A 13,406-nucleotide genomic window follows, 5' to 3' on the forward strand; every position below is an offset into this window, starting at 1 on the left:
TTGGCCATACGATGTAACTTTTAAGAAGCACACATGTTTTCCTCTACTAACGGCCATGTTCAATAACCATATTCAATAGGTAGGGTTTTATATATAGATTTTAGCAGGTAATATGGATTTAAGGTAGTTCTGCACGTTCGGAACATTTTTCAACAATGTAGAATTTGTTTAACTGTGATTTTTCAAACCATCAGGTTATGCTTAGACAATATGATAGATAAAAAAGATCGATTCCTTACTTGCTTTGCTACATAAAGCTGACAAAATGGACTTCGAGCGAGTTCACATAACGTATATCATATATTTCATGACACTTGCGACAAGACATTTTTCCAAAATGTAGATTTTAATGAAACATTTTACGGTTATGCATCAAGATATTGGTTATAATATAGATACTGAAATGCATTTGTACATTTGCTGTTTTTACTATTCCGCCATGGTCTAAAAGATCCACAAAGTTGGCATAATTTGGAATCATTTCACATGTCAATATTTTTTATCATATTTATCTTTAGAAGGAAAGTTACAGTGTCGCCTTTATAAACGTGCACATTGGATTCCATACACACCAAATTATTTTACCTTCCATATTACGGTTACAGGTGTTATTCTATCTTATCTGTATAAATGCCGTTACATAGTGACTTCCATTTTCTCAGACATGCATAACTACATTAAATCAAAACATCCATGCTTGCATATCTATCTTAGGAAAGAAATGTTATGTATTGTTATGAATGACAGCTATGTATATATGTTTATTTTTTTGAACAATTCCTTTTTTTATGAACCAGTATGTGGTAAACCGATGCGAGAAGTTTTGTTTTCAATGAAATGACATGACAAATTAAGCAAGAATTCTAAAAATGAAGCAGAGTCTAAAGAAATCTGAATTAGTGAGAAATCAAAAGTTGTATTTAAACTCAATGCGGCAATATAGAAACCACGTTGTCCTATCTTACCCCGTCCTTTCAAATCTAATAATGTTGTAGTGATACCATTATATTTTAGGATTATGAAACAAGTTCATATACAAGGTCCCATAACTCAGGTCTTTATTTTGATAAAAAAAGATCCCTGTTTTGCTGGAAAAAGTTTCAAACACTTAATTTCTTTCAATATTTCTGAAATATTTCCATGCATTTATTGTATTTGAGAAAACAATACAAAATTTTCAGGTGCCACAACTATTTCGTTTAATTTGATAAAATTAATTTCTTCTTTTTACGAAAATGTGGTAAATCTTTAATTGAACACCTCTTAAACTAATGAAGATATTGCATTCGAACTTTATTACAAGTTGTCAGAGTGTAACGTTCTTATTACAGATCTAATATCTTCGACTTTGTTGTTTCAAGAAAATTATTTCCTTGTTTGCCGTTAACATTTTTTTTTCTAAAATAGAATTCCCTTCTATATTTATTACTCCTTCGAAACTACATAAATCGGGGAGCATAATGCAAAAATACGCACCATTTAAAGTGAAATGTATTATTTTGCCAAAATGTCCCCCCCCCCCCCCCTTTTGGACATATTATGTGGCAATTGAATTTACAGTATGTTCCAAAAATTATTGTTTTCATTAAATAGCTCCGAATAAAGTAAAGGTATTTCGTTGGAAATTTGTAAGAACATAAAGTATCATACACATAAGATGTCTTGTAAATCTGACACTAAAATATAGAGATATAAAAACAAAAAGGTTTCCCCTTCAAATAGTAATATATTGCTCATTTTTAATATTTAAGAGAGGCTAGGGGTGTGAGGAGTGTTGCACATTTCATTAATTGCACACTCATGAACAGACTTATTCAAACCAAATCTGCTATTGTTTTGCTTGATTTGGATCTTCTTACAGATTTTTTCAACTGTTTAAACACTGAAAGCCTGTTTTCCTAAAACAGTATTGTCTTATTTTTTTGTTTTTTTAGAAAAATAACAAAATGCAAGTTACTTAAAACAAACAAAATTATTATTGATTTCTGATTCACTTCTGCTGCATGTGTGATATGAAACGAAAACGATCCAGACATAAAATATATTTCATCACTAAATTCCTGCATTTTGTCTGCCATTTTGACAATTTTTACAAAATGTTGCAGCTGCACACTTGTATTATATATATTTGCTTCACTGATAATTTCTCATTTTTAGCTCATCTGATTTTTTGAAAAAAATTATGACTTATTGTCATCACTTGATCGGCGTCGGCGTCGGCGTTGCGTGGTTAAGTTTTATGTTTAGGTCAGCATTTCTCCTAAACTATCAAAGCTATTGCTTTAAAACTTGCAAAACTTGTTCATCATCATTAGTTGACTTTGTACAGCAAGACACATAACTCCATCCTGCTTTTTACAATAATTATGGCCCCTTTTGGCTTTAGAAAATATCAGATTTCTTGGTTAAGTTTCATGTTTAGGTCAACGCTCTACTAAAGTAATAAAGCTATTGTTTTGAAACTTTCAACACTTGTTCTTCATCAAAAGCTGACTCTGTACAGCAAAACACATAACTCCATCCTGCTTTTTACAAGAATTATGGCCCCTTTTGGATTTAGAAAATATCAGATTTCTTGGTTAAGTTTTATGTTTAGATCAACGTTCTCCTAAAGTAATAAAGCTATTGCTTTGAAACTTTCAACACTTGTTCACCATCAAAAGCTGACTCAGTACAGCAAGCAACATAACTCAATCCTGCTTTTTGCAATAATTATGGCCCCTTTTGGACTTAGAAAATCAGATTTCTTAGTTAATTTTTATGTTTTGGTCACTATTTCTCCTAAACTATCGAAGGTTTTGCTTTAAAACTTGCAACACTTGTTTACCATCATTAGTTGTCTCTGCACAGCAAGAAACATAGCTCCATCATGCTTTTTGCATGAATTATGGCCCATTTTGGACTTAGAAAATATCATATTTCTTGGTTAAGTTTTTTTGTTTAGGTCAACATTTCTCCTAAAGTATTAAAGCTATTGCTTTAAAACTTGCAACACTTGTTCACCATCAAAGGCTGACTCTATACAGCAAGAAATTAAACTCCATCCTGCTTTTTGCAAGAATTATGGCCTCTTTTGGACTTAGAAAATATCAGATTTCTTGGTTACGTTTTGCGTTTGGGTCAACTTTTCTCCTTTACAGTCAAAGCTATTTGCTTTAAAACTTGGAGCAATTATTCGCCATTATAAGCTGACACTGCACAGCAAGATCCGTAACTCTTCATTGCTTTTTGCAAGAATTATGACCCCTTTTTGGACTTTATGGGTAGATCAGTATTTCTATTATACAGATACAGAAAAAATAACAGATGAGCGTCTGCACCCGCAAGGCGGTGCTCTTGTTATGTCTCCCCCAGGAGACATATTGTTTTTGCCCTGTCCGTCCGTCCGTCTGTCCGTCCGTCCTTCCGTCCGTCCGTCCGTCCGTACGTCACACTTCATTTCCGGGCAATAACTGGAGAACCATTTGACCTAGAACCTTCAAACTTTATAGGGTTGTAGGGCTGCTGGAGTAGACGACCCCTATTGTTTTTGGGGTCACTCTGTCAAAGGTCAAGGTCACAGGGGCCTGAACATTGAAAACCATTTCCGATCAATAACTAGAGAACCACTTGACCCAGAATGTTGAAACTTCATAGGATGATTGATCATGAAGAGTAGATGACCGCTATTGATTTAGGGGTCACTCCGTCAAAGGTCAAGGTCACAGGGGCCTAAACATTGAAAACCATTTCCGATCAATAACTAGAGAACCACTTGACCCAGAATGATGAAACTTCATAGGATGATTGATCATGAAGAGTAGATGACCGCTATTGATTTTGGGGTCACTCTGTCAAAGGTCAAGGTCACAGGGGCCTGAACATTGAAAACCATTTCCGATCAATAACTAGAGAACCACTTGACCCAGAATGTTGAAACTTCACAGGATGATTGGTCATGAAGAGTAGATGACCCCTATTGATTTTGGGGTCACTCCGTCAAAGGTCAAGGTCACAGGGGCCTGAACATTGAAAACCATTTCCGATCAATAACTGGAGAACCACTTCACCCAGAATGTTGAAACTTCATAGGATGATTGTACATGCAAAATAGATGACCCCTATCGATTTTGGGATCACTCCATTAAAGGTCAAGGTCACAGGGACCTGCACATTGAAAACCATTTTCTGTCAGTAACTTGAGAACCACTTGACCCAGAATGTTGAAACTTAATAGGATGATTGGTCATGCAGAGTAGATGACCCCTAACGATTTTGGGGTCACTCTGTGAAAGGTCAAGGCCACAGGGGCCTGAACATTGAAAACCATTTCCGGTCAGTAACTTGAGAACCACTTGACCCAGAATGATGAAACTTCATAGGATGATTGGTCGCAGAGTAGATGACCCCTAACGATTTTGGGGTCACTCTGTTAAAGGTCAAGGCCACAGGGGCCTGAACATGGAAAACCATTTCCAATCAATAACTTGAGAACCTCTCGACCCAGAATTTTGAAACTTCATAGGATGATTGTTCATACAGAGTAAATGACCCTTATTGTTTTTGGGGTCACTCCGTTAAAGGTCAAGGTCACAGGGGCCTGAACATTGATAACCATTCCGATCAATAACTTGAGAACCACTTGACCCAGAATGTTGAAACTTCATGGGAAATGATTGAACATGCAGAGTAGATGACCCCTATTGATTTCGGAGTCAGTCAATTAAAGGTCAAGGTCACAGTGGCCTGTTCATGTAAAATCATTTTTTGGAAATAACTTGAGAACCACTTGACCTACAATGTTGAAACTTAATAGGATGATTGGACATGCAGAGTAGATGACCCCTATTTATTTTGAGGTCACTTGATCAAAGGTCAAGGTCACAGGAGCCTGAACAGTGACTTGTGAACCACTAGGCCAAGAGTGTTGAAATTTAGCGGGTTGACTGGACATGCCAAGTAGATGATCCCTATTGCAGCCAACCATCAGTGTCTCTTTGACTTTTGCTCCTGACCCCTATTGACTTCTTGCCTATAGGACTTTGCATTTGGGGAGACATGCGCTTTTTTACAAAAGCATTTTTTAGTTTTTATTTGTCTTCATTAATAACTTTTGTATGAAACACCACATTCCGGGAATAAATACAATTTTGTTTAGCATAATAGATTTGGGTGATGTGTATAGACCTTACTTGAATATATTGACAACTATCTGACAGAACAGCAAAAGATCTTTCAACAGAGGCAGTATAAAATCACATTCACAAAACATCAGTTCACTACAAGACATGGTCTGTGAATTTTTTGATAGGAGCATATAGTTCATACCACTGGTAAAAAAGTGCAAGGTCAAAAAAGATTTAACAATAAGGATTTCATATGAGTGTCTTTTCATATTGAATTAATACATAATATAATGATAGTCTGTGTTAATTTGATGAGTTTGATCATTTCAATGTGAACTGCCTCAAGTGTAAGATTATGATTTTCTGCTGAAACATCGAAATTCCTTGTTCCTTTACATATCATAGATTTAGGCAAATCGAACGGTCTCCGCTATATCTAAGACGACTTTAACGTTTAAATAGTATGGTACTAGGTTAAAGTCAAAAATATAACACGGTTAAAATTTGACGACGTCAATCATGTTGTAAGACTAAATAATTGTTTCTAAGAAAAATAGGATTCATCATATCCATACGCCCTTTAGTATTCTGTATTTGTGTATTTAACTTTTCCCCGAAAATCAATTTCGAATCTTTATTATAGCAAGAAACCATTTGGGACAGTGGTAACAGTTCACGTTAGGTACATTGTATATGTCATAGTTGTTACTTAGATTCTTAGAGAATTTGCAAATGAAAGATGTTCAAACAATTGTTCTTTGACTTTTATAATAACTTATATTATGTATATTAAAATGATGGTTGACTCTGTACTGTCCAAGTCCCGCTATAGCCCAATACAGGAAGTCTCGCTATAATTTTGTACAGGTAAAGATTGATATTTCACAAATTGTCTTTGAAGCTAAACCAATAAGCTTTGAAAAAAATATTAAGAATTGAATGACATCACAACGATCCGTATTTCTATATCTGCTAGAAAAACATGCACAGGTATTAAAATAAATGAAAGATCACACATTCACAAATACATACACTCTATTTTGTTGTGTTGTATGAAACAAAAAAGTTCCTCGAGGTCAGCATCTTAAAATATGTAAATAAGTCAACAATCGAGCAGGTAGAGTTTTTACCAAACTTTCGGTTTAATATTCTTGTACTGTCTTGCTTAAAATAGCACCAGACAACAAAAACAAAATATCATTCCATGATTGTTAATTAAAAAACAATAATATGTTGTACCCCCTGTTCAGAAGAATATCGTTATATTTCTAGCATCACATTAATTGTAGAGCCATCTGCACAATAATTTAGACGCCTTTTACAGTCAAGAATACTTTTCTTAATCATTAGGGATATAAAACAATAACAGTTTTGCGGTACACAGGTACTTTGTAAATACATGTGAAATCTTTAGACTAGTTATATAACGAGTTATAATACCTTTTGTGACCCATTGTCCTTTCCATGACACTTAACGTGGAATATTGTAACACTTAAATGTTATACAAACCTACTTCATTTTTACATTTGTTGGAGACATATAATCATGAATTAGATTTGTGTTTTATCCAAATCGTAGTACAATGTACACACAAAAACAACACTTTTAAATGCCTTTTCGTTGAATCTTAGGAATTCTTATAAACCAAATCACTCTAATATCACGACAGCATAGTATTAATATGGCGTTAGTTGCAATGCTACACTTCTATAAAAAAAATTACCAGCGGTATTTACATTTATGGCACTTAAAGTTCCATATGAATTTATGTTGTACAGCCCATACATGTCAGGTCTAACCTTAAAAGACCACAAATCTGACTCGGTGCTTTCAAATAAACTGTACGTTGTGCTTGTGTTTGATCGTTTTCTGTACATACATGTTTGTATCAGTATTCAAGAACGCTCTTATTTATATTTATGCCAAAGTATATTGATTAGGACTTTGTTATGCTTCCAAATTTGAGATAATAGCGGATTGTGCAAATTTGAATATAAATGAAATATTTATACCAAAAAAAACTTTATTTTTTTACTTCACGAGTGCAGATTGAAAGCGCTATTGAATACGAATACAAATTGATTGTAAATGCTTATGTAATTGTACAAAGCCTTTTTTGTATGAGAAAATTTCCCGAAAAAAATATATGTTTTTCTTTGTGATAATGTTTTTATTTGTGTTCAAGAGAAATTGTATTTGGGCTACACAATTTTGCCAGTTTGTCTCTGGATTCATTTGAAAATTTTATAATATTGTTTTTATCCCGAGGCAGCGAGTTATACTTTCTTTTTTTATGAAATAAAACGTTATCAAATGTTTTTAGATTAATAGATATGTAACAAATTTTTAGCACGATAAATTTACATTTTAACATTTTTTGACGTCTTTGCAAAATGTAAACATGTTTCAGACAGAATGGACAATCTCCATATTCTTTTGCAAAAAAACAACTCCTTGCCTGAACTGTACGTTAAGCATATAAACTGTACCCAAATGTTGTAATTTTGAAGTTTATTCATTAACCAATAGATGTTATTGGGACTGAGTTTATGTTAATTGATGGAGCAAAGTCCTGCTTGAATTCAGAGAGTTTCATTGTTAAAAAACATTATCTTTTGGCAAGTTATTTCTAAGGATATACAAGATTTATGGTTTTGGTTTTAGGTTTGTGTTCCGATATTGGCACTCCTGTCTTTATTTGCTAGTTATACTTCTCTTCAAATGATATTTTTGATAATGTAACACGTTGATAAGTTACTAGCCTTTTGAAATAAACTACAAATGCTTTCATATCAAGTTAATTAAAAACAAGCATTTTGAAATATCTATATTAATAAAGTCACAATACCAGATCTTTTAAAGTGGCGATAGTTTTGTATTAATTCCTTTCAAGTCGATCTTAATAATATCAATGGATTATGTATGGTCTGCAATATTGGATAACATTCAGAGAAAGGTTAGAAAATAATGGAAATTATAAATCAGACTGCGTAAAGATGTTACGCGAGGAAACGAACTATTAATCATTTAGAATCACCAGACCTTTTCGGTCTATGTGTCCGATATGTTTCCTTTGAATAACAGTTTGACTACATTAGTTATTATTAGTAAGCATGAAACAAATTTATTTTCTGCTTGCAGTCAACGTCAAGAGAGATACATCTAGAAGCTGCAATATTAACCCTTAGCATGCTGGACACGATTGATTCTGCCTATGCGACCAGTGTAGATCATGATCAGCCTACACGTCCGTGCAATCTGTTCAAGACCTGCACTGTTTGCTATTCTGTCAGTATCTTTTTGGTAAGCACCCCCTTCGACTGTAAATGGTACTATCCAAATTGAAGGATGGACAAGTTCATTATAGAAATTAAGCAGGGTAATGGTTAATTTTGCTGTAATACATAATGTTAAAACGGCATACAAATATGTCTTTGCTGGCACTGTATAGATACACTTTTCAGTATATACAAACGTAAAAATAATATATAGTTAATTTTCTTATTTGTTTTTATTTATGATTTGTTTTTTAGAGCTTGTGAGAAGTGCAAAAGTGTTCAAATTGAGTCAACATTCGTTTTTTTTTGTTTCGTGTTTTATTCAGTGGTGTATTAAAACGTAAAGGTTGGTTTTATTCTAGAACACAGCTGTTTAATATTTCACGGTTTGTTTTACATGTAAGATCGAAATATAATGCAAATTTTGCAATTATTAACATTAGATTTTACGTATTCCTTCGATTCAGTGAAAGATATTTCAATGTTACACTAAAGCAAACACATAACCTTTATATTGTGTAATTGAATTTCCATACATCATTGTACAATTTATTTTGATCAACTGGCATTTGTACATAGTATTTATGAATGTTATGGGTGGGATTATTTTAAACAAGCTACCCATTAAGAGCTTTATTATGTACGCAAATGTATTTGTAAACATTGTGCTTTTGAAATAATAAATTGTTTCGTGATTTTGTGTGTTGATTTATTTCGACATGACAAATTTATTAAGTATAGGAGTATTTATGGATAGATGTGAGAAAGACTCGGTTTAAAAATCGCCATGTTTTAGAGTTTAACCACGAATTACAATAGCAGTGTCTGAATTCCTATTTAACATATTTGTTGACATGTACTTTTACTATTTTTATACGCCCGTTTTGAAAAAAAAAATCGGTCTTATTATGTAATGGCGCGCGCGTCCTCCGTTCGTCTGTTATAATTCGTGTCGGAATCATAACTTTATTACTATTAAAGGTATTGACCTTAAATGCGCAGAGCACTTCAGCAGGCTCTGTAGGTCAAAGGTTAAGGCCACAAATTGAGCTCAAAGGTCAAATTTGTCCGTCATATTTTGTGTCCGGTCCATAACTTATTAACCATTACAGGTATTGACTTCAGACTTGAAATGTAGGTCGGTGGTGATGAGGGTGGTAGGTCAAGGTCAAAGTTACAGCAAAGAACATCTGCAGAATGCCAAGAGATTGGTTTATGCAAGAGCCCATAGGGCGAGGGCACCAATATAGCCCGTGGGATTCTGCAGAACTTGTTTAACGAAAGAAACGTGTGTTATCGCTATTCATGAATAAAACACAACAAAGTGCGGAAAATATAGAAAATACTATGACAATAAAGCAGACGTCGACCGTTTCACGATGTTATAGACACATGTTTCATTTATGCCTTTCCGGGGTCTACAATAACATTGTATATTTTAAACATGTCGAGCGTGACATTTACAAATCGCTAATATGTAGCATTTCTTGACGACGTGTTAATTTCTTTCCAAATTTACGGAACAAATTGATACTCCTGCTTTCTTCGATATAGTCGGCACATATTGAAAAGTTTAACTTTACTCAGCACCATGGCATCCTGTCTTTACTGTTTACACACGTACATGCCGAGGGATGCTGGCTGTCCACAATTTTGCTTGGTTCATTCAGTCCCTTGCGGTTTTTAAATGTTTACATTATCGTATATTAGAAATTGTTACACGCACTCTTCATAATTATATCCTATATGAAATTGCTATGCCTTTCTTACTTTTTAAATCAAGTTAGAAAATATGCACCCTGCCCCGTCTTGATCAAAGTTTGAAAAACACCAGAATTTCAATTTTCCAGTATCGATATTATCAACTCAGATTGGATTTATAAACCCAAACATGACTGGTGAGATCTTCAAATAAACTGAAAATTATCAAATAAATCAAATGTTCAATAACGACGGAACAATCTATCAGACTATGTTTAAACAAAAGTTTTATGCAAGAATCTACATTACAACTCCCTCCGACCCATTTACATTTTTTTCCCTTTAGTTTCTTGCCCTTTTGTATCCTGTCACTGCAGCAATCTACAATACCGCCGCCACCCCCCCCCCCCCCCCCCCCACCGCATCACCATACCACCTCCAAAGAACAATCATTTAGTTTCTTAACCTTTTAGTATCCTGTCACCACCACCGCACAGAAATACATACCCTGCTTCCCCCATCACCCCCTCGCCACTCCTCCCCAGCCCCGAAAAAAAAATTGTTTTCGTTTAGTTTCTTGCCCACCTCCACTGCATGCACACGCACACGCACACGCACACACACACTGCTCTCGCAACCAAGCCCTCTCAACAACGCACAAAAAAATATATAAAGGTTTCCTTTTTCTTCTGTCCTCTTCTGATATAACCATTCTGGCGTAACTTCAGTAAAATCAATTTCATAAGTAGAATTTTTAAACGTTATACCATGCGGATTTTTGACGAGGCTTCTAAAGTACTCATATTTTAAAAATAAATCCCATCAGGTAGGGCAAATATTGCTCAGTAACACCGTTCAAACTGTATTTTACACACACTATATTTCTGCCTGTTATAAGAACATATTGGAGAAACCAGGAAGTGCTCATCTGAATTCCTTGTCCACTCGGTTTGTGCCCCAGACTTTCTTACACAGCATATTTACAGGCAAAAGTGACAAAAATAGTGCTGTGTTTACATGTAATGCTATCAAGTTTAATTTCTTCGACAGTATTAAGAACTGCGTCGAGTAGTTTGTTCATAATAATAAACGGCTTTCAATAACGTATTGATTTTCTTAAAATACGCTGTATAATATAATGCTTACTCTTACATTATTAAGTTCTACTTCGATTTCTGTTGTACAACTTCCTGATAATCCTTGCAAAAGTGATTCCGAAGAAGAAAGCAGTAAGAATACAGTGCACGGTAATCGACCAAACATGTTGGTAAAATATTTGTAGAAAATAAAACATGGTGGTTAAATGGTTAAGACAAACTATGCTTAATAAATGCCAGCTAGTTTTATTTGATTGCTATGACGACCTCATGCTCATTGTGTAAAGGAAATCCTTCGAGCATTGAATGCGTAACTGACAAACAGATTAGCATCTTACTGAAGCTGTGCGTTTTAGTAATAATAACATATAATGTTCATTATAATGCTGCAAGAAAAACGTTCACTTTCAATAAAAGTCATCTTGGAATACATTTTGAGGAAACAGATTATGACATCTTGGAAAAGCAATTTGTTATGTGAATCTATATTCAGCGAGGTTTTAAACTTCCAAACTTTGGAATATCTAGTATTTGCGATTCAAAAAAAAAAAATCAAACTGTCTAGATTGTCGCTTACATTAGTCAAAAGTAAGAGAATATCATAGTTGCTGAAGCGCGATACTGCAAAAATTTGAAAGACAACAAGTCATTTTGGTCAGGCTGCGATCAATGATTCCGAGTGAGATAGATCAACGTCAAAGATTTAGTGACTTCGGCATTACCTACCTTATCATTCTGCAACAGGCAAGTATGACTGATATAACCTGACCAAATAACTCCTCCTTTAAAGGCGTTATGGTTCTTTGTTCATCCGAATACAACAAAAGTTGTATTGGCTATCATCACGATTAATGTAGCACCGGCTATATTATCTTCTTACTCTATTATCAATGTATGTTACATCTAAAGTTAGTCTTCGGAAACACATTCTTTGAGATCCAATCATATTAATAAGGCGTTGATTTTTTTTTCAATACAGTCACCTAAGTTTTGAAGGACGGTTATCACATTGAGCGACCATTCCCAGAGAGTGAAAAACTTAAAGGTCCAATACTAAGGAAAGTAAACATTTTAATTTCTTTTAAAAAGCACAGAAACTATTTCATTTTATTGGAAAATGAAAGTTGGTATGTAGAAATTCGAAATAAATCGCAGTATATGTACAATTATTTTTCTATGAAGTATGAAGAAAGTTAAAAAGACCTGGGGGGTCATTCTGTCGATTCATTGAAATTTCAACATAATACACATACATTTCTTTGGTTCCCAAAACCTTCTTAAAGTTATTGACCATCAATCATCATTATTTAGTGTCTTGCAAGTTCATAAGCACTGGTTTAAAAAAATTGCAACTCACTTTCCCTTAGTAATGGACCCTTTAAAGATATATAATGCGCAGCATCTTCCCTAAACAAATCATTTTCAAATGCTAACTGTAAATGTAAAAACATACTCAATAAATGAATTGAATTTGAATAAATTGTTAATGTTATGTTTACATAGACACTATCATGTAAGTTTTACATTGTACTTTGAGAGATGAATGTGGGTCAGATATATCTTTAAGAAGTACTGCTCCGTCCAAAGAACTATCACATATAAAAACATCTGATTCAGATAAACATTTTATTATATACCTATATAAATTCTGTAAAAAATCGTCTTGTATTTCACAATTAGATATGAAAAGGCAGAAAATAATTCCGTATTGTACATTTTAAACTCCGTATTGTATGCTGTTGGACTACTTTCATTAACATGCATGACCTGACACAATTCTATAAACAGCGCACATAAAAAGTTCATTTAGTTCCATTCTAATATCCATAAACATCAAAGGTTTCGTTCAAAAAAAAAAACAAACAAAAAGGTAGAGGTACATAATAAAAGGGTCATATAACAGTAGCTAGATCTTGGATTTTGTATTCGGCTTTCGTGGATTTTGCAAGGTCAGATCACACTCGGAGCTTGCGCGCCTCGTGAGAGCCGACCTGGCTAAAATACACTCGAGCCGAATACAGCATCCCAGATTGAGCAACTGTCATAATAGTCCTATAGCATTTTACACTCGTGTTGGATGTTGATTGTGTTCGTAATTCAAAGCTCTTGTATCGTCATACATTTATAATATAGAGGGTAAGTTCGAATTATAAACACGTCCACACCAATTTTGAATAACTGGAAATTACTTAGTTCTAAACAAAATATGTGTGAACTAGTTGCT

Source organism: Mercenaria mercenaria, chromosome 10, assembly GCF_021730395.1.
Source record: "Mercenaria mercenaria strain notata chromosome 10, MADL_Memer_1, whole genome shotgun sequence".
NCBI classification, from domain to species: Eukaryota; Metazoa; Mollusca; class Bivalvia; order Venerida; family Veneridae; genus Mercenaria; species Mercenaria mercenaria.